At 39.4% G+C, this 20,857-nt stretch overlaps 1 protein-coding gene across 5 annotated transcripts in view; it reads left to right on the top strand.

The window, feature by feature from the left end:
• Positions 1-17,914: 17,914 nt before the first annotated feature.
• Positions 17,915-20,857, top strand: part of dph6 (diphthamine biosynthesis 6) — an 88,557-nt gene continuing 85,614 nt past the window's right edge. Inside the window, exons 1-3 of one of the 5 annotated variants that reach the window (XM_088434029.1) lie at positions 17,915-19,263; positions 19,419-19,462; positions 19,625-19,776. The gene's annotated coding sequence lies outside the window, so the exon portion shown is untranslated. Of the gene's footprint in view, positions 19,264-19,418; positions 19,463-19,586; positions 19,777-20,857 lie in introns of those variants that run through there. The other 4 variants (XM_088434030.1, XM_088434033.1, XM_088434032.1 and 1 more) reach the window with 4 other exon arrangements.

Raw genomic sequence — 20,857 nt, forward strand, 5'->3', positions numbered from 1 at the left:
TCATGTCTCGAAGCCAACGACGACGCCCCACTTGTTCCTGCAAGCATGCTCCGCGAAGGCCTCATTTTAGTTGGCGTCAACACCAAGTAGTTATTTTCTTAATCTCCTTCACTTCCTGCTCTCCACCTGTCAACTCGCTCTCACCGCATGACTTCACAACAAGAGACGGAAACACACGACGCCCGCATGCCAATTTTCCCTTGTTATGCCATCACTTGTTAATCCGCACTTACTGTACATTTAATGACTTCTTCTTCCATGACAAAGTGGAACAAAGCGTCCTTGGTGTGGCAGTAATTGGCATTGTTAGGTCGGTCCGAGGTTTGGATTAGCACGGCTCCTCCCAGGGGAAAAAAAAAAAAAAAGTGAAGGGATGAATGTGGGCGAGCGTCATTACATGCAGCCTGTCAGGACCGGGCCTAATGGTGTCTCACCTGGCAGACCTCTCAGATTCAACGCCAGACATGCAGCACCGGGCGTGTATGCGTGTTGCTAGAAACGGCTGACGGGGAAAAGATCATTAACTGCAAACTTGTTTTTCAGCGCCATGACAGTTGAGCTATCAACTGTGCTGGCTTCAAAAACTACCAGGCACAAATTGGAATTTTCGTCTTTTAATGGTCAGCATTCATATGCAGCAAGTATATAAAAGGACATTAAAGGACAAATTGGCCTCTTGTGTACATGGTCAATCAGTGCGGGTAGGCTACTAATTGGTGCAATCTTTGTGTTTTCATCACAATTTTTGAGGAAAAAAGTCATATTTTTTTGCAACATTAGCGTTCCAATTTAATGAGAAAGTTGTTGTGATTTACTAGATTCAATATTAATTTTAATGGAACTACTAAAAGCTTTTACTATTACTATGACATGTATCAGTACAAATAAGTCAAGTCAAAATTCTGCTAATTTTTTGACTATTTTTATACTAAAAATACTAGCGTTATGCTCAATTTTTTTCTATGTATCGCAATTGGTAACATTCATATATAAATTATTAACATGTTCATTATTCTTTTTCAACTTGAAATATGTTTTAATCTTTTTTTTATATGGCACTTTCACAACAGCTACGTCTCTAACTGTACTTTGTCTGTAATATTAAATTTCAGATATTGCTGAATATGATTCTGAATATGTATAGGTATATCAGTGTTTGTTTTTGCGTGTGAAAAAGAAAATATAAAAAAGACGAATACTGTAGTACTATCATACCACAGTAAATTCCCAATATTAAAAATAATATGTATTTAGTTTTAAATTAAAAACTCTGTATTCCTCTAAAAGAAGTAACAACATTAGATGTTGTCATATAGGAAATGAATTTGCATCTTCAGTTGAATATTAGGTGTAATGTGAGACAGATTTTCTGAGGAGAAAGTGGTTAGATTTACAAAAAAAAATACATAAATCTATAACACTTTCACTGAAAAAGTTATAACTTAATGATTTTTTTCCATGATTTTTCTAAACATCTGGAGAATTAAATTGTAATGAGAAAAAATATCAATTTTTACATGGCTTCAGTCAAACTAAAACTATGAAAAAAAAATAATTCAATGATGTTTTAATGGTAGGAGTTTGACAAAAACTATAATTACCATATTGTCATGACAACCCCCCCCTAAAAAAAAAAAAAAATCAGCTCCTATTGTGCCTGTGTGTGTTTGAGTCGGAAGGACACACACTGGCCTTGTGTGTTGGGATGCCTGACCAAGGTCACATGCACATGTGGAATCACAAGACGTACGCGAAAGCTACGGTGAAGGTCACATCATGTGAATGATAACACAGTGTATTGATGCAGTTAAAACACCTTATATGTGCCTTATAAACTATGAGGAAAGATAGCGGCAGGTGAGAAGGGAAAAACAAGGGGGGGGGGGTGACCTTTCCACAGAAAGCCCCCTCGCACGCCGTCTTGGGCCAAGGTACACTTTTATTTATAGAAGGTATTTATAGAAGCCATTTTCCTGAGGTTACCCTGCACAAAATGCCACTTCTCATTACCGGCCCGGTCCGGCCTGCGCCTCATTTTACGGCTGAATGAGTCCAGGCGGCGGGCGGGGGACCCAGCGAGCAGCCCAGGGTCACCCGCTAAATCCTCCGTGTCCGAGCCGGCGAGGGGGCGGGGCCGCGGGTACCGGAGCTGGTCAGGTGTGGGTAAACTTGCGTCCTTTCCATTATTTGCTGGAAGTGATTTATCATTCTGGCTCCTTGAGTGGCCCGACCGCTCTTAAATTAGTTTTAGGTGTTTAGCTACTCTACTATTTGCTTTTATTTAGTTTGTATTTTCTTTTAGAAGCAATCAACCAAGACTGGGGTAGGAAAGTTGACCACCTCCGGTCAGTCAACTTTAAAACCATGTAGACTGAAAATATTCACCTCGGAGCTCTACTCGGAAACATGTTTGTGCCACCATTTTTTTTTTTTTTTACACAAACCGTTTTTGCATACATATGCATTAGCGGCAAGGGAGAAAGCCTCTGAGATTGAGTTCATTTCCAATTCAATAAGAGTGAAGAAAATAATGTAATATATCACACAGCATTATTTCAAGAGTTTTTATGTGAAAAAGTTTCTTGTGCTCAAAATCACAAAATTACAAGATGTTCTTGCTAAATAGATTTTGACAATTTGATGCATAAAAGTTAAATACAACTGAACCTCGTTAAATCTCTCCTGACATTGACGCTCCCTGCAGGCCACGCCGCTACTTAATCTTCACTTATCCGCCATTTCCTTGCCCGCGGGCGACCTAAAGTGATTAGCCGAGACCAGCTGACCTCCCCGAACACATTCGATATCACTTATTGATCAATTTCCCTATTGATCGCCGTCACCCTCTCCGGATCAAGGGCTAACGCTCGCACGGATTCATCCTGATTAGCCGAGACAAAACGTTGACAAACAAGTTTAGACGGGGCCCAACGGCAGGATATGACAACGCCCGATTAGATTTGACGAGAGCTAACAGTGGAATTGATACAGCTAGGACTGCGGCCCGCGCTCGCTAATCAAGTAACGGGCTACGTTAATTCGGTCACGCTTGCCCTTTAAATGCATCGAGGTTACACGCGGTCGATAGAGTTGACCCGAGCGGGCTTTAGATTGCATGCGCATAAGATTCATTTTTAACCTTACGGCTGCACTTTCATGATAACGCATTGACATTTCTTAATAAATGATATGCATCAATTCCAAAGATAAAATTAATGATTTCATATCAGTGAAAGGTTACTGGTTAGTGGTGGCCCAGATATGTCGTTCAACCTTTTTAATGAACTTTAATACTCAGTTCATCCGTCGATTATTTTGTAGATTAATTGATGAATCAGTAATAAGAAAAGATGATTAAAAAATGTTTATTGATATCAAATTTATATTTTTTAAATATATATATATAATTTATTTATTTTGTATTTTTTATTTACATACATATATACATATATGTTAATACAAAAATATAAAATAAAAAAATACAGTATTATTGTCATATTTTATTATATATATATTTTTTTATTTATTTTTTAATTGATTTTTTGGGGATGCTAGTTTGGTCTTTTACATGTCATTAAGTTAGCAAAAATGATTTTTTTTTTTAACTGTGAGCAGATGTTTGCAAATTTGCCTATTTGATTCAATACAATGATAATTAATAATACATCTAATTGTTTTTGTTTATTTTTTACAATCATACTTAAATAATAATAATAATAATCCAATAATAACATTTCCCACTATAATCACATCACTATGGGCTCACTTTCGTGTTGATAAAAATTGAACCCAAGCTATGCTAAGCTAAGTTAGCTTCAGAAGTTTCAACTTTCACTTTTTTTGCTTTTAATCTCAAGAACAAGAACAAACAACAAACAATATGACGTAAAAATCAACTCACTTTCATTATGTGTTGATAAAAATAATTGCATGCTAGCTATGCTAAGCTAAGTTTTCTTTAGATGCTGTAACGACCTTGGGAAGTTTGATGATGAGTCTTCCTTTATTGAAGTAGTGATTGGACGTAAACTATCGGGGCTTTAGCTTGTCCATTGCTAGTTTACCTAAAAAAGTACGATACTATGAAGTACACTTTTGAACATTCTTGGTAAAATGAACACACTAGTTCACCGCCAAACTTCTACTTTTATTTTTTTTTTTTAATTTGCGCTCTGTAAAGAGGAAGTCCATTAAGTGGTTCAAACGATGTCTAAACACACTTTTCATCCATCAGATGTCAAGTGCCACACCTGGCACAAACACGGTCGTTTGCGAGCACGGTCATTTCCAGTGAAAGCACATGAAAGCATTTTTTCACCGTCAGGGTTTTTTTTTTTTTTTTTTTTATGTTTGTGGCTCTCACGTCAACATTTATGCGCTGTGACACTTTGGGTCCGCTATTGTGCTTTTAAGAGCTCGGCGGGGGCACTCAGCATCACACTCTGTCAACTAAGACCAAAACATACCTGTCATATGCTAGCTTGCACTTAAAGCTCATTTCACGTCAGCGACATGTTGATCGCAAAGTTTTTTTTTAGTTTGTTTTTACATGGTTCTGTTAGCTGCCAATATGGCGCAAAGTTTATTTCCTGGCAAACTCGTTTAAGCACATTTGCAAACATACTTTGAAGATATATAAGTATACAAAATACAAGTACGTTTGAAGATGTATTCAAATATGCTTGAACATACTTTACTTACAAATACATCTAGAAGGCTAAATGATAAAAAAAATAAAAACATTAGTTCCACAGGTTGTAGATTAGCATACCTTTTTTTTTGTTTAAATTAAATTGAACCACCCTGTTCCAGCAACTACATATCTTCAACACAAGTTAAACATACCTGCACGTTTACAAATAAGCATAATAAGCAGCACCAACATATTTTCAACCAGACATCAACACACTCTGTTAAAATTGTGACCAACACAACAGTAACATGCCCGTTTGCATTCACGAGTGGAGAGAGACCCCCTGGTGCCGAGTAAATCAGATATTTAAATTCAATATTTTAATATGATCTTCTTCTTTCTCTCTTTGTTTTCCGGGAGATTGCCCCCTGGTGGGCAGTTAAAATAAAAAACTAAATGGAATATAAGTTTAAAGCTTGAGAAAAAAGTAGCTGCTTATAATCAAACAACTGTCACAACCCAAACATAACGCAGCAAACGAAACCACCCACTTAGAACACAAATTGACGCTAGCATTTTATTCAAAATATGATTCAAAATTTTGCACCGGCATCTAATTAAAACCTTCCAGTTCAAACTGACCCAAAGCAGTTTGAGCTCCATGGCATCCATATTCAAAAGCTGAGCAATCTTTACATTGCGGTGTCACTTCACCCTTTCCCTTCCCTCAGCGTAAACAAATGAGCCCGCCGGCGGGGTCAAAGTTCAAACCTGACACGGGAAGACGCGGCATGACAGGCTTAGGCCACTTGGGCTCCGAAGCAGATGTTGGCGGCGGTGTGATTATCTCTACGGCGAGCGAGGAACAGAAGATGCCGGTAATTAGCCGGGCTCCCCTGGGACGGTGGCGACACGCGGCCGCCACTCCTGGAGATCACGGGGGCGTCGTTAAAGTGGCGCTAACGGTTGTTAACGGGGTGGCTAATAAAGTTACAGTGGTACCTCGACTTATGAATGTCTCGTTATCAAAAATTCAGCTTGCGAAACACCTCTTCGGTAAATTGTTGTCACTTGTTACAAAAAATAAATAAATTAGGATACGAAAGGCGAAAATTGTTGGTGTAAGATAATAAGACGTGAGACACCAACGCTAGCTTGAACGCGGCTGTAATGTATTGCATCATAACAGCAGGGAGCTGGTAATTCTAATATTTTCTTGTTCCAGTTTTTGATGCATTTTTATACTTTATTGATATTCCGGCTTGTCCACTAATGAGTGACACGAATTCTTCGCGCTAAAGTTTACTGTGGTCTTGTACTTCTCATCTTCACCCACACTTTCCACCAACAGTTCACACTGCAGAACATACAAACATAAAATTGACATTTGCTATTGCTAACATTGGACATGTTCAATTAAAAACAAATGCATATCACTTTGAGCCGATGTAAACAAACCGATGAACGCTTCCTCTTGAATTGCTAGTCCCGTCTGATGTTAGCACGTTAGCGAGAAGGCTGATTAATATAACACACAGGAAGTACTTCACATGACCTTAATAAACTTACATGCTCGTTATTATCCAAATATTAATATTATTGCTCCTGTGGAGTTATAAATGATGCCCGGAAATGTAAAATAAAAACGTACAAATAAAACGACCAATACAACAGCGCCCTCTCAAGGCTAACAAATGAACTGCATTCATTTTATCAACTATATTAATAAAGGGTTTCGGGTAGTTTTGGGGCTTGGAATCGATTAGTCTATTTACATGTAAAAAGCATCACTACTTACAACAAATTCACTTTACAAAATGACTTCTGGAACGAATGTATTTTTTAAGTAGACGTACCACTACTGTATGCAGGAACAAAATGATCATTAGTTAGATGTTGTATATCTATTTTGCTTAAGGTGTACCTTAAATTGCACTCACTTTGTACCTAAGCCCATTTTCAAACCTGATGGGAATATCCTGATCTGACGTCACCGTTGGAACTACCGTTTATACACGTCTTCCTCTTAAGAAAAGCAATCTGAGGCCAAGATTTCATGGGAATGTTGTGCTGCGCATTTATGGAACGGGAGTCGGAATTAGGTCGCAATCAGTGCACAAATCCTCAGGAGACGATGAAGCCAGCTGCCCGTTCTTCTTTATATCCCCAATTGGCTCAAGTTTGCCATAACGAGAGCACTTCAACATCTACTGCTATGCCCAGTAAGAGATGAAGAAATAACTTTTAATTTCTGTTGTGTTTTCATAAATTCAGGCTTATGTCTTAGAATCTGAAAATATGAGACCTGAGAAGAGCCAGGTTCCTGTCTGCTCTCCTCGCGAGAAAAAAAATCCTTGTTGTCTTCCTTTCTGTTTGTTGCTTATCAAATGTTCTAGGTTGCCTGAACCTGACATAACTCAAAAGTAATCTCCACGACATAAGTCTGATTTTGTGAAAACGTGTCACATATTCATCACATTTTTTCACATTCTTTTAAATTAAAAAAAAGGAGGACACCAAGAGAACAAACGTTGACACGTAGTATGACACTAGCATTCACAGGTAAACATGTTAGCATGCATGTTTATTTATTTACCTTCATAGGGCTGGGCAATATGGAAAAAAATATTCAATTATTGTTTATGATTATTTTAATGGAATAAATAAACCCAACAATCGTTTATTGATTGATTTTTTTTTAAGTCCTATGTCCTGTTCAGACAATAATAATGAATACAGAATCGGTTGCAACATAACTTTATAGCATAACTTGCTTAAAAGTATCATCCATTTATTTGACAGCTTTTTAGCAGTAAATACTTAATATGTTGTTTCTCATTAATTTTATAACTAAATAATTTTTACGTACTATTTAAACCTTTAAAAACACATCTGACTACTTGCTGTCAACAGAAAATGACGTCACCTGTGCTCAAGGCTCAAATAATGACCAATCATGGCTCATCTGTTGGTCATGTGATGTTCATAAGCTGAACTATGATTGGTTGGTTACACCTGAGCCTTCAGAATGTAAATACAATGTTTTTAAAACTATAAGTTTTATGTGAAAAATAATTTTGTTCTAAAATTAACCGATTCAACCCCAAAGACGAAATTTCACGATTCTAAACGTACACACATTAAATCCGGGGTACTTATTGATATGTATTTTGAAATATGTTCAAGTGTTGACTAAAGGAGTGTCTCGAAATGTGCAAGTTCGTTATCAACAAAATTATAACTTATTACTGTTAGAAATCGACTAAAAAAGCGGACTGTCCTTTTAAAAGCAACAATTAAAAAATGATGCACCAACATTCAGAATATTGATTGTAATATTACAGTGTCCAGAGCAAAGCGTTTAATTTTTGTCATTTTTTTTCATTGAGCAAAAGAACCGAGTGCTGCAGAAAAACATCTGAATTAGCATTTGCGAATAACAAAAAAAAAAAAAAAGCTTTGATCATCGACACAGTCAAAAAGCGACACGTTTTAAGCAGGTCAGAAACTTTAAAAGCTGTTTTTATGCGGCTTTCTTTTTATTTAAGAGGCAATATTTGGCATTTGTGACATTAACGAGCATTATAAGGGAGGAGGGTGGGTGCTTCATAAATATGCATGCAGATATTAGTGAGGCGTTAACAGTAAGAACCTGTCTACTTAGCCATGACAGGAAGTCTATGAGTGACTTTAGAGCCCCCCCCCCTCACAACTCCCCCCCACCCCTCATGGAGCCACATGCGTCCCACTTTACTTAGCGTCCTGTCACTGACAACCTCCTCTTGAGGAAGGAGGGGCCTATTTTTTGGGGAGCTGTCACCCAGCCGTGGCGAAAGCTCACGGTTGCCCACTTGCATGCCTGTCTAGAAACATTGGAATAATTCAGCAATAATAATGCATTATGGGGTTGGAAACAAGGGCAGGGTAGAATATCAAATCCCAGAACAGATTCTAAATTGACAATATAATTGTAAAGATTCATGATTTATAAGGTACCTTTATTTTTGCGTTATACTTATTATTTTGTTACAAATACATATTTTACATTTGGAGACGATGACCAAATATTGCACCATCAAGATTTAAAATATATGCATGTATAGATGGATATAAAATAGAGTCCATAAAAATAAAGTACTAGTCTAGTCTAATGACTTTGACCACAATTCCACAAATACCTACAAATATGTGTGCGTATTTATATGAAAACATACCAAAACTGTATATATTTTTAGAAATAAGAATCATGGTTTGAGATGCTTCATGAACAAGCAGTCATATTTTTTGACTCAAAATTGCACTGCTAAATTTAAATTGTTGTTTATGACCATGTAGGATGCTACATTTAATAAGATATTTTTTTCACATTGTGAAGCAATCCTGGGTTGTACTAACAAAGTATAATAACAAAGAAAAGTATGTATTTTTGAAGCAGCAGGTGGTTAATCATCTCTAAAGCACTAAGTGTCTTTGCATTAAATTTGATTCTTTTCTGCTCTGATCCAAATGAACAATTATGTCTATCACACAATCTGCTTATTAGCATTCATCAAAGTGACACCACATTTGTATGATGTAGTAAAAAAGAGACTAGAACGCAGCTGTTCTACGTCAGGCCATGAAGACTGCATCGCAAACGTCGCCCGACAGATGCAAGACGTACTTGTTTACCGCCGTATTACGCCCCCTCCTGCCCTTCCCCTTGTCCTCCCGTCACCTGTTTGCCACAACAGGAGACAGGGAGCTTCCTACTACTTGGGGAAGGAAAAAAAAAAGACTGCAGGTGGGCAGGTTGCAGGCTTGTGTGGCGGGTCAGAACCCAACAAGCTGTGCTGGGACACACTCTGCTGCTGGCCCGTTCTGTTCTTCTTTTCGTGCCAGCGCCAGGTGGCGGTTGGCTGCGGGCTCGCCCAAAAATGTCACTCCACGCAACTGAAGTTTACTTACCAAACACGAGGACACCTGCTAGCTACCCTTGTCATGGATGACTTTTGCCTTTAGAATAACTTTGGTGACTCTTGCCAGAAAATGATGACACTTAAAAACCATGCAAGGATTTAATTGCCTCCAGTTTGCCTGTTGGTTGCTTAGCAAGTTGACAAAAATAATTGCAGAGTGACGTCACCAGTCGTGAGTTATACAGATGTTCGATAAATACAGGATGTGTTTGAACCTGACGGTAGATTTCACCGTATTTTCCGTACCATGAGTCGCAATTATAGACTTTCATTTTCTCAAGAAACGACAGCGTACCCCACAATTCGGTGCACACTATGTTTCACCGATTCCAACAGTCTCTCCAAATTTTATTATACGATTCTAGTAAGATCGCCGCTTGACCATATCCAAACGTTGGACCATTTCACGCTGACACAGAGACTTAAGGGAAGGAACACCCACAGTACGTATGCTAGCAGTGATAAACCAATCAGAGTACATTATATAACACAAGCAGTATGTACACTGGTATCGATAAACCATTCAGAGAATATTACGTATTTCGTAAAATACATATGTGGGCATAAGAGAACATTACGTAATTCGCACATTCGCACAATATTACGCACATTCTGTATTAGTGCCGACCATATGTTTGAGTATGCAATGTCAAGTACGGAAATCATCTCCGTATTCTAGACTTTGCCCGACCATATGGTGTGTCGTACGATGTAGAAAGTAAAGTAAGTTTCCGTTTTTATAACGCAATTTTCTCTTCTTCTACCCAAGTGATATATAATGTATACCAATCTAAAATTAAAAATGATACTGGTCCCACCTGGGAGTTCTACCTTTGGATGTATTAGAGCCCTGTTCAGTGTGAAATTTAGTCTTGTTTGTAAAAAATAGACAAATGTGATGGTGTTCGTATCCAGACTCCAACTGCAAAAAATTTGCATTATCCAAACCGCACTACTGACGTTCCAACAGGCAATTTTGGTTTTCCCTTCAGTTTTTCCTCTCCATTGTGATCTTTTTTTTAATTTTTCTTCCCCTTTAAAAGACAAATCTCTCGATACTAGACATGACTATTGAGACCTGACCATGGCAGACATTCGGCTAACCTTCATGTTCAATCAATAACTCTCTTTCTTTGGACTTCTCCAACTTGCTGTCATAACAGGATGATGAAATGGATCAAGCTTGTTGCTTTGCGTCAGTTTAATATGAACTTGATTGTTTTGGAAACTACAGGAACAAAAGACACTGACCCAAAGGAGTCTAGTCCCTGTCTAAGACTCATACCACATCTTTTGCATGATTGGCTGAGCTACTGTCCATGCTACAAATTAGTAGACAGTGACAGGGCAGCTTTGCTTCCATTTTTTTTGGCCAACCATCCAAATTTTAAAATTTTTTTCTTGCTTGTCTGTTACTTAAAGTCCATCAATACCGTGGACCATCTTCTTTATACGTCTGTCCGTCTATTTTAGTTGACAGCGTAGAGCCTTCATATAACTTTCTTGTTCAGTATGTCGATTTACTTGCGTGTGGTCGTTTACATGACGCTAGCGTTTCACACATCAAGTAAATCCCGCCCTTTGTCTGGGTTCACGGTCATCAAGCAAGTTAGGCTCCTCATAACCCCTGCCCCCACTGCTGAAAAAAATCCTATAGGATATAAGAACAGACTATTGTGGTTGTTGGATTTTTTTTTTGCCTGCCATCTTATGAGGTAACCTGACCATTTATTCCCCGGCAGCGAATCAGGGCCTGTAGACCATATGGTTCCATCGGTGGGGCCTGGTGTTTCCCCGCACCTTCTTTCACCAGATATTCGAACCTGCCGAAAACATACCTTCAGCCTGGAAGATGGATGAACCCTAGCTGCTCTGACATAGGTCAATGACTTTCCTTCCCATGTCAACCGAGAAGTAAACACCATGGCGCAGGCGGCTATACGGGGCTCCGTGTCTGGACCCGTGCGCTCTGCTGCGAAGCTCAAGATCTCTATCTGAGACGAAAGAAAGAGCACAAGATCCCATCCCCCCCTTTTCTTACTCACCCGTCGACTCCCCCCTGCGTGCTCTGTCCTCTTACCTTCATTACGCATTTTTTTTGTTTATGCTTGGGCGCAACTGTGGCTGCTCCTGATGGTTTGAGGTCAGGCATGACTGGCCACGGGTTACACTGAATAAATACAGACGGACTAGCCAGGAAGGAGCGGGTAGGCAGCGCTGGCCGCCGAATCGCCCTTGATTAATCAGCTGGCAGATTCAGGGTGACTTTTTGTGTACAGTCCCCCCCCCCACCACCGCCACCATTCCTCCCCCTCTTCCGACGCCGGCGTAGGTGATGGAATCGGGTCGGCGTGGACATGGAAATTCAGGCGGTTGAGCAGATGGAGCATTTCCACCAAGCGGTTTATCGCAAATGCACAAATGCAATTGCAGGGAAACTACGAGTCCCACCACCCCAGCGTGTGATCCGGAGCCGAAGTGACAGAAAGTCCTATTTTCTCGGCGCTCGGCGAAAGAACACACGGCCGGTTGTCACACTCGCTGGAGCCGTGAATGAAAAGCTGCACGGCGGTGAGACTGCTTGACTTTTAAATGCTTTTAGTCACACCGAACACTCCGGTTGAGCTCTTCCTTGGCAGTTTCTTCCGTCACCCGCCGCTATCTCGCTTCCATCTCATGCTTGGGCTCCACCACCACCATCATCTCCACCTTAGTGATGGTGCTGCACTCCCACCTGTCAGCTTCACTCAAGCATGGATCAGTAGAGCCTCAGCTGGACCATGCAGACCTTCCTCACAACCCTTGACCCCTTCTGGCTCCACCATCTCAGGCCCTGCACTCAACTCCCCCCTCCGCACCCCTTCATTTGCCTCCCTGGGCCTCCCCTTCAGGCTCTGATGTCCCAGCATCCTGCCCCCCCTTCCTTACTCCTCACGCAGGCGGCCAAGCAGCCTGGCCTTAACCCGCCCTGCACTTCCCTCACCCCCAGCATGAACGTATCTATCCTCGGGCAAGGTGTGCCCCCATGCGGCACGCCTGTCCAGAATACCGGTTGCCCGCTCTGATCGACTCCTCGCCAAACCTGCCGCCCTGAGGGGATGCAGAGGGAGAGAAGAAAAAGAAGACGCGCCGAGAGCGCGTATCGAGCAGACAGCGGTTGACGAGTGAAGGGAAGAGGACGGTAGTAGATGAGGGGAAAAAAATAAAACAGCAGAGATGGGGATGAAGTTTTGCCCTAAGGCGAGGATGAGGCAATGAGTACCCCTCAAAAACAAGCAGGCAGTTGGAGACCACCACAGGCACTTCTGGAGGGGAGAACATGGGGGCATTTCAGGTGTGTGTCAAACATTAAGAGCCGTGCTCTCTGTGACCGGCTGACCATTTGATTCTATATGCGCCTGTAGCTCCTCTTCCTATTTTATCCATTGTTCATTTCACTTCCTCGTCATCTTCGGAAATTCATCATCTAAACAGGTGGCAACTACCCAACTCACTTTTTGTCAGAGGTGGGCATTTTACAAATTTGTACCGGTCAGCACCCAGGCGACCCAGGCGATTTGAAGTATAAGATAGTCTGACAATTTTTGCCCTTGGTCATCGCAACGCAAATACAAGGACAAAAAACAGCCTTATTATCTTCCACGTGGCCTAAGTTAATTACTACCAATCGTGCCCATTGTTGGTTCTCAGCCCAACAGACTCCGCATGCTGCCAGAAATCAGCCCAAGTGCCGACAAACCCGCTCGATTGTACGTTGGCAGTACTCTGAAAGAGTCCGAGTTTCAAGCGTCATTAAGTCTTCAGCCGCTGCGTCTCGCGCTGAGATTGCCCAGCTGTCAGCGAGCGTCGCTGCACTTCCCGGTTGCAGACATTGTAATCAGCCCCTCAATAATCACACTCCCAGAAAATGGAAAGCGCCGGGGGCCCACGCCATGGAGCTCTAATGCGGGGGCGGCACGGGCAGATGGAGGCTTCCATTAAACAGACACCGTCTCCAAGCATAAGAGGAAGACATTAGGGGATGTAGGCAGGCTTTGTGGACGTTTAGTGTCAGTGCAGGAAATTGATTCTTGATTTGGCTTGATAGTATTGGAGGCCCAACACATGTTTTTTGATGACCAAAAGCCAATAGGAACATGTGAGCAATTTACTTTCGCCAGGCCAAAGTCCTCTATGATGCAAAATCAACTTTCTTTAACCATGTTTAAAAGCTAATCCCTCAGCAAAAACACCCGCGAAGTTGTGTTTACCATCCACACATCCCCGCTCATTGCTGTTATTGTTATGGCGCTAATTCACATTTTAACTCTTTTAGTGCCAAGCGTTATTGGAAAAGGAAACCTCCAGAGGGCCAGTATTTTTAGCATTTTCACTCATCTATATCTATGTAGATATGGGTGGTATCATAATAGAGATTGACTTACATTCCTTACTTTGAATTGCATGGAGGTAATATCGGTGTTTTATTTGTGGAAACACTGCCACCCAATGGTCACAGTTATTCCTACAGTGCTCCATTGGAAAATATTAAGTAAGCATTAGTCAAGGGTGTCAGCTACCCGCCATTAAAAAAAAACGTATTTGATGAGAATTTTTTAATTTGTTTAATTGTTACTACTATTTTAAAAGATGAGATTTAGCTACCCGCCATTAAAAAAAACGTATTTGATGAGAATTTTTTAATTTGTTTAATTGTTACTACTATTTTAAAAGATGAGATTTCTAGTCCATTGCACTGAACCATTTATTATTTATTACCATTTATTTTTATACAATTACTGGTTTGGTTGGTAACAATAAAAAAAAAGCTAAAATATAGATTGTTTTTTCTCTAAAGCAAAAAAAGTTTGTCAGGACCTTTTTTGATTTACTTCAATGATAAGTCCACATGACTTGTTAATCCAAAACAAAAGTTGGCTGATTTATAATGTCATTTTCTACTCATAGCATTTCTTCCACAACAAAAGGTTTCCTTTTACCCTCCCTACTGCAAAGCGACCTTGTTTATGGAACTGGCTCTGTCATGACACACATCTCGCGCCGATAATTTATCACATGCTAATGGCTGAGACAAGCGAGTGGACAAATAACGACGTGTCAGTCATAGCGCAAAGAGACTGTGTAATGAGGCCAACCGCAAAAATGGATCTGACATTGTTTGTGCCACCAGCGGGTCAGAATATGTGCACTTTCTAATCAGACCTTAATTTCAAAAAAGCCTTTCTTGCAAACTCTAAATCATCCCCCGGGCAAGTCTTTGCCCCCCCATTGTTATTGTCCCATGTCTGGATCATAAATCTCCTCATGAAGAACCATTAGCAAAAAAAAAAATCAGGCAAAATGGACACTTGAGAAAGAAAGGACATCCACAAATTGCATTGAGAATTTTTTTTTTTTTTTAAAGTACAGAAAGTACATTTTGTTAGGGTCCACTAGATTTGTATTGTTCATTTTTTCCCTGTTAGCTTCCAGTCTTTTCCTTTCATATTCATTCACCATTTTTAAATAGATATAAGTAATTCACAACCGTCGATGAAATGGACAGTAATATTATCGTTAACACGGTCATCATTGCGGGAAAAAAAAAAAAAAACATTCATGCCTTGACTATGAGTGCGTAGAATCAACGTAAGGGATTTTACGGCCTTTCTATAAGTGTTCCTTATTATTTCTATAAATTCTAAAAGAGCTTGGTAACAGAGGTATAAATGACCTTAACCAGGTCATTAAATCTAATTAAAATGAACTGACATTAACAGCCATCTTTTCTGGCCCTTTTTTTTCCCCCAACCACCATCCAACGATTAGCTCCAGCCATGCTGGATACCAGAGAATGTTAAATACATATTGCATACAGTATTACAGAGTTAATGGGACAGATAATTGACAGTGAACCATAGGAGGTTAATAATAGAAGCTCAATTGACTCCGATCAATTTGTCACACTGAACATGATTGTCTCACATCCTCTCCATGCGAAGAAAGCAGCCGCCGTCACATTCCAGTTTTCCTCTTAAGGCTGCATACATATGCATTTTATTAAGTTGAAAAAATTACATTTGTTTAACCCTTGTGCGGTATTGAAAGAAGACACTAGGGAGCTGAAATTTCACCCAGATGGTGTCAACGTGGCACTACCAGAAGTGTGGCATCACTTAGATAAAATACCGTATTTTTCGCACTATAAGACGCACCTAAAAGCCTAATTTTTTTTTAAAAAGATGATGGTGCGCCTTATAATCAGGTGCGCCTTATACAGTATATGGATCAATATTGAGATTGGGATTCGCAGATAGGGAATGAAGTGATAAAGTAAGCTTTACCTGTTTCTTTTGTGTGTTTACAGTTGAACAAGGTTGCTCATATTGATATTGAGTTATTATGCTATTGAGAGTTTAGAGTTATTATTTGAGTTATTATTGTTATTACTTTGAGTATTACTACATTGTGATTGAAATTTTTTTAAAATAATACATTAATTGAGGGTGCGCCTTATAATCCGATGCGCCTTATATATGGTAAAAGGTGTTAAAATAAGTCATTAATTGAGGGTGCGCCTTATAATCCGGTGCGCCTTATAGTGCGGAAAATACGGTACTGTGAGAATGACGTGGAAATAAAAACACATATTGTCTTATAAAACAAGTTTTCCAGTGCCTACAAATGAACATTGAAACCATGTCCCATGTTGTTCTTTATATGGAGGGTAGAGACCTTTTTTTTTTTAAACTTGGCCATTTTAATCACGAGGGTTTCTCATTAATAGCAATTGTACAGTGAAAGTTAGCATTAGCTTACCTCATTATTGCTATTTGTGACACAAATCTTGCTGACAAGGTTTCCAAATGCGATGGAAGTGGCATCCCTCAGCGAGAGAGCGCAATCCTCCGCGTCTTTTCGCTAACTTCACATTACTATGGCACCGCTCTAAATGGTTTATCAACTTACTAGTTCTATTTGGTGAAGTGGACAGCTCTTTAGGTGTTGCACACACAATGCACCTTATATTCTTCTTGTCTTCATATCTGACAAACTGAAAGTAATGGCCGTATGTCCATCTTGTATATGTATTGTCCAATGATCTCACGGTGTTTTTGGCGAATTTGTGGGAGCAAAAAAAAAGGCTCAAAATTCATGGCAATGCATCGTGTTACTCTCATTTGTAATGAGTACAATATTAGCATTTTATTATGTGTAATACATTACACTACCGCGTCACAGCAAAAACTAAAGCATTACAGTAATTACATTACTTTTGTAATGCATTACTCCCAACACTGGCCTCAGAGGCGCCTCATGTGTTTTTCCAATGGCGCCATGGGTTTTGCGGATGGTTTTCTTTAAATACCGCTCATGTAGTAATATGACAGGTCAGCCACTGTCCCAGGCCCTCTGGCCCCCCGTCCAACACGGCTGTTTATAGATTGTGTTTCACCTTCTTCCTTCTAGACAATTAGCGCGCTCGGCAGAAGGAAACCTGCCCTCGGATCCCGACGCGCCGTCCAGCCGACTGCGGGGCGGCCGGCCAGATCAGACAGGATGAACGTGGGTAAACACTCGCATCCACGTACTTCACATGCACCCGGCACAGACAAGCGACCCCCGCGGACGCTTGTCGTGACGCCATTCAACGGCTTGTACCCTTACTGTCAAAGGATCCCTGTTGTTTTATGCCCTGGTAATTTACAGCAAGGGAAAATGGCGTGCGCGGACGTTGGCCGTTTTCCACGTGTCGCTCAAGACCGATAGACGAAGCTCGGACTTGGCGCCGAATGTTAATCAGGGCAATTATTGAAAGTGTTTTGCGCTGACATCATCACACTGGGTGCAATATGTCAGGTGCGAGATTAACATTAAAAGGGTACATTTAGCACATTTACGTGGGCAGCAAAAAAAAAAAAAAAAGGGTAATGGCGTTTTTCAATTATGAGGCAACCCGCCCCAGTCAATATCTAACGTTGAGAATACTTTTGTTATCATCATTGCTTATTTATTTATGTATTTATTTGAATGAATGCAAGGAGCAATTGGTCACTTAAGTAATTCAGTAAAAAAAAAAAAAAAAATATATATATATATATATATATATATATATATATATATATATATATATATATATATATATATATATATATATATATATATATATATTATTCTCAAGGGCAGCCGTTTTGTAACTTTCTTTTGACTAAATATCTAGAATATTTTTAGAATTTATTAAAAAACAATTCCAAATACTCAAAAATGTATATTTACTTAGTCATTGATTATTGGGGAAAAAAAACAACAACTAAACACCAATTAAGGAATGCCACATGACAGCATCCTTTTTGAAAGTGATTACAATAATTTTTCACCAAAGTAAAAGCAAATGTGTGCAAAAGTTTCATTTTCATGAGATCATCAGTCTTTCGGAAGACTCCAGAAATCAGAGAAAATTACTTATTTTAATTACTTTATTTTAATTACTTTAATTACTTTAATTTAATACTTTTATTTATTACTTTACTTTAATACTTTAAATTACTTTAATTCGAACAATAGCTCTATTACTTGATCATTGAAATAATGATTCCCTAGACCTCAAATTAGCGTCCTTTTTTATCTTATCTTAAATTAAGGCTTGCATCCCCACCACTTTATTTAGCAAAATTATGGAAAAATGTGCAATATGTTCTTTTGTTGTTGTTTTTTAGATTTGTTAATGTTACCAAACAGAATTTGACAAGCCTCAAAATTAACATTTGACACTATAGTGTCTGCAATCATTGCTAATTATCAGCGGAAAGGATTTTCATCTGGTAACTAAACCCCTTTCGTTGCCAAATTTGGTTCCCCATTGTCCCAGATGGGCATCAGTGAGTTCACATGAACCTTTTTCTTTTATTGGTCTGTAGGTTTTCCCATCCCTGATTGAAATCTATTGTGTCGGCGTGCTGTATGATTACAACCTGAGCTTTATAGTTTCAACAGGAAACCGAAGAAGTGCGCACATAAATTGACATTGTCAAGAAATTCACAGGCAAGCAGTCTAAAAATATGAGACAAGTGCGTGGATGTTGACGCTCGCTTTGTCCTGCGGCAGGAAGCGACAGGTCCCCGACTCTGAAATAACGCTCCGCGAGCCTGGAAATACTTTAAGTAGACAAATCCTCTCTACCAAATGTTATATAGACTCGAATAATAAGTCCTTTAAGCTATTTTGCTAACCGAAACAGTAGCTCCCAGCCAAGCCACATCATACTTCCTCACTACAAAATGTAATATCAACAGTGGCCAGAGGTGGCGCCAAAAAACACAGATCAAGCCAAACAAAGCACAAATAAATGGAACTGTTAAAGGATAAATTAAGTCAATTCCAAAACATCGTCATTATTTTGAGTATGACTCATGAGGCCCGGTATCAGTTGATCCACGGACCGGTACCGGGCTGCAGATCGGCGATTAGGGACCTTTGCTTTGTTATATGCTAAGTTCATATTAAAACATATTCTAAATAGGTGTTCATTTTTTTTATGTGAATGTATTCCACATGACAGTTCCTAAAACTCCTTATCCTCACTATGGGCATGGGAAGAACATGCAAACTCCACACAGGAAGTCCAGAGCTGGAATTGAGCCCAGGACCTCTGAATTGTGAGACAGACATGCTAACCACTGTGCCGCCTTGAGGTAAATCAATATTTTAAATACACTTTTGATGGCTTTATTTCTCTGATTAAAATCGTAATCATCTCGAATAATTAAAGAAAATTGAGGGGTTTTTTTTTGTCCATACCGCGCACCACTAGGTCATTTTACATTGTTGTGTGCATTATCCTTTATAGATATTAGAACTACATTGCGAACCAAAACAGCAGCACATACCAAGGTAGACGAGCCACCCACTTTTTGTTGGCCCTGAAAAACATTTCGACCAATGTTTCGGAATTTGAAGCTAGCACGCTTTACAGCATAATTATGTGCCTCTAATGATGTTTTTTTTTTTCTTCTTTGCCTTACCTGTTTTTCGCATAAATGTCTGCTCTCCAAGAATTTAAGATGGGATAAACCCTCTTTTTGAGGCTTTCAAGACATCACAGGGGACTTCGGGGTCTCTCACGTCTCAGCGCCTCAGTTCTTCTGGGCAGCGGCCCAATCGGCTGACAAGTCTGCTGCCCTGACCCTGAACTCCGAACACGAAGGGTGAGCCAAGGGTCTGAGTCTGAGGGCGGGTGGTGCGTCGGGGGCGGGGGGGGGCTATTAAACACAGCAGAGGAAGAAGGGCCCATCAGGATGTGTCTTTTATAGCCCGGCTGGTACTTGAAGGCATCGCGGGCCACTCTGTCAGATGAGAGGCCAGCGGATGAATGCTGTAAGGGTGGAAATGATGGGATCTCCGTTATTTATTTATTTTTTTTTTACAAGGTGATCTGAGGGTCAGGGACTGGCTGTTCCACTCGTTTTTATTTTTCCAGTCTGACTGTAAGTCTGTTAACGCTATCGCATCTCACACGAGGGCCCTCAACGTGTGTTAACACTTGATTGAACTTCAGGAGAGTGACGCTTCATTTTAGGAAACGCCACCAAGTCTAATGTCGGAACACTTGCCAGACAATTGCCAAATAAATGAATGACAGGCAAAAAAAAAAAAATACTCGGCATTTCAACATGTAAAAATAATCACTGAATAAATATATGCAACATATATAGAATAGAATCAAATACATTTACTATAATTGCACAGTCATGAAATTTGAAGCGCTGCGCTGGTTCATATTAAATATGGACTATTAATACAATAGAATAAAAATAGTTTTATTGAAGTGCGCTCATTTGTATTTTATAACATTATTAAATAATTTAAGTAAAAAAATATGTAAAATGTTCATTGAAAATATTAAATAAATTCAGTTAATCACAAAACAGGTAAAAATGACATGTTTTGAAATTCACTCCATGAGAAATAAAATAAATTAAAAAAAGTGAGGGGCAATACAATGAAATCAATTAAATAGAATATTTCAAACATAAATAATATGAATAAAGAAAAAAATCAATACATATTTATTAGTTTATGTAAGTAAATCACATACAGTAAATAAATATATTAAAAAGGGCATATTATTAATGTGCTGTAAATTAGGTATGGGCAAAACTGAATTAAATTTTTTGGTCTGTTTTTAAACCCAATGATTTGAAAATTGTGAAATTGCGGTTTTGCAAAATAGTTTACAATTGTTAACGACCTAATTATGACAATTAAGCAAGTTATGCACCAGTTATG

Source organism: Hippichthys cyanospilos, chromosome 14, assembly GCF_059441005.1.
Source record: "Hippichthys cyanospilos isolate Australia breed blue-spotted pipefish chromosome 14, RoL_Hcya_1.0, whole genome shotgun sequence".
NCBI classification, from domain to species: Eukaryota; Metazoa; Chordata; class Actinopteri; order Syngnathiformes; family Syngnathidae; genus Hippichthys; species Hippichthys cyanospilos.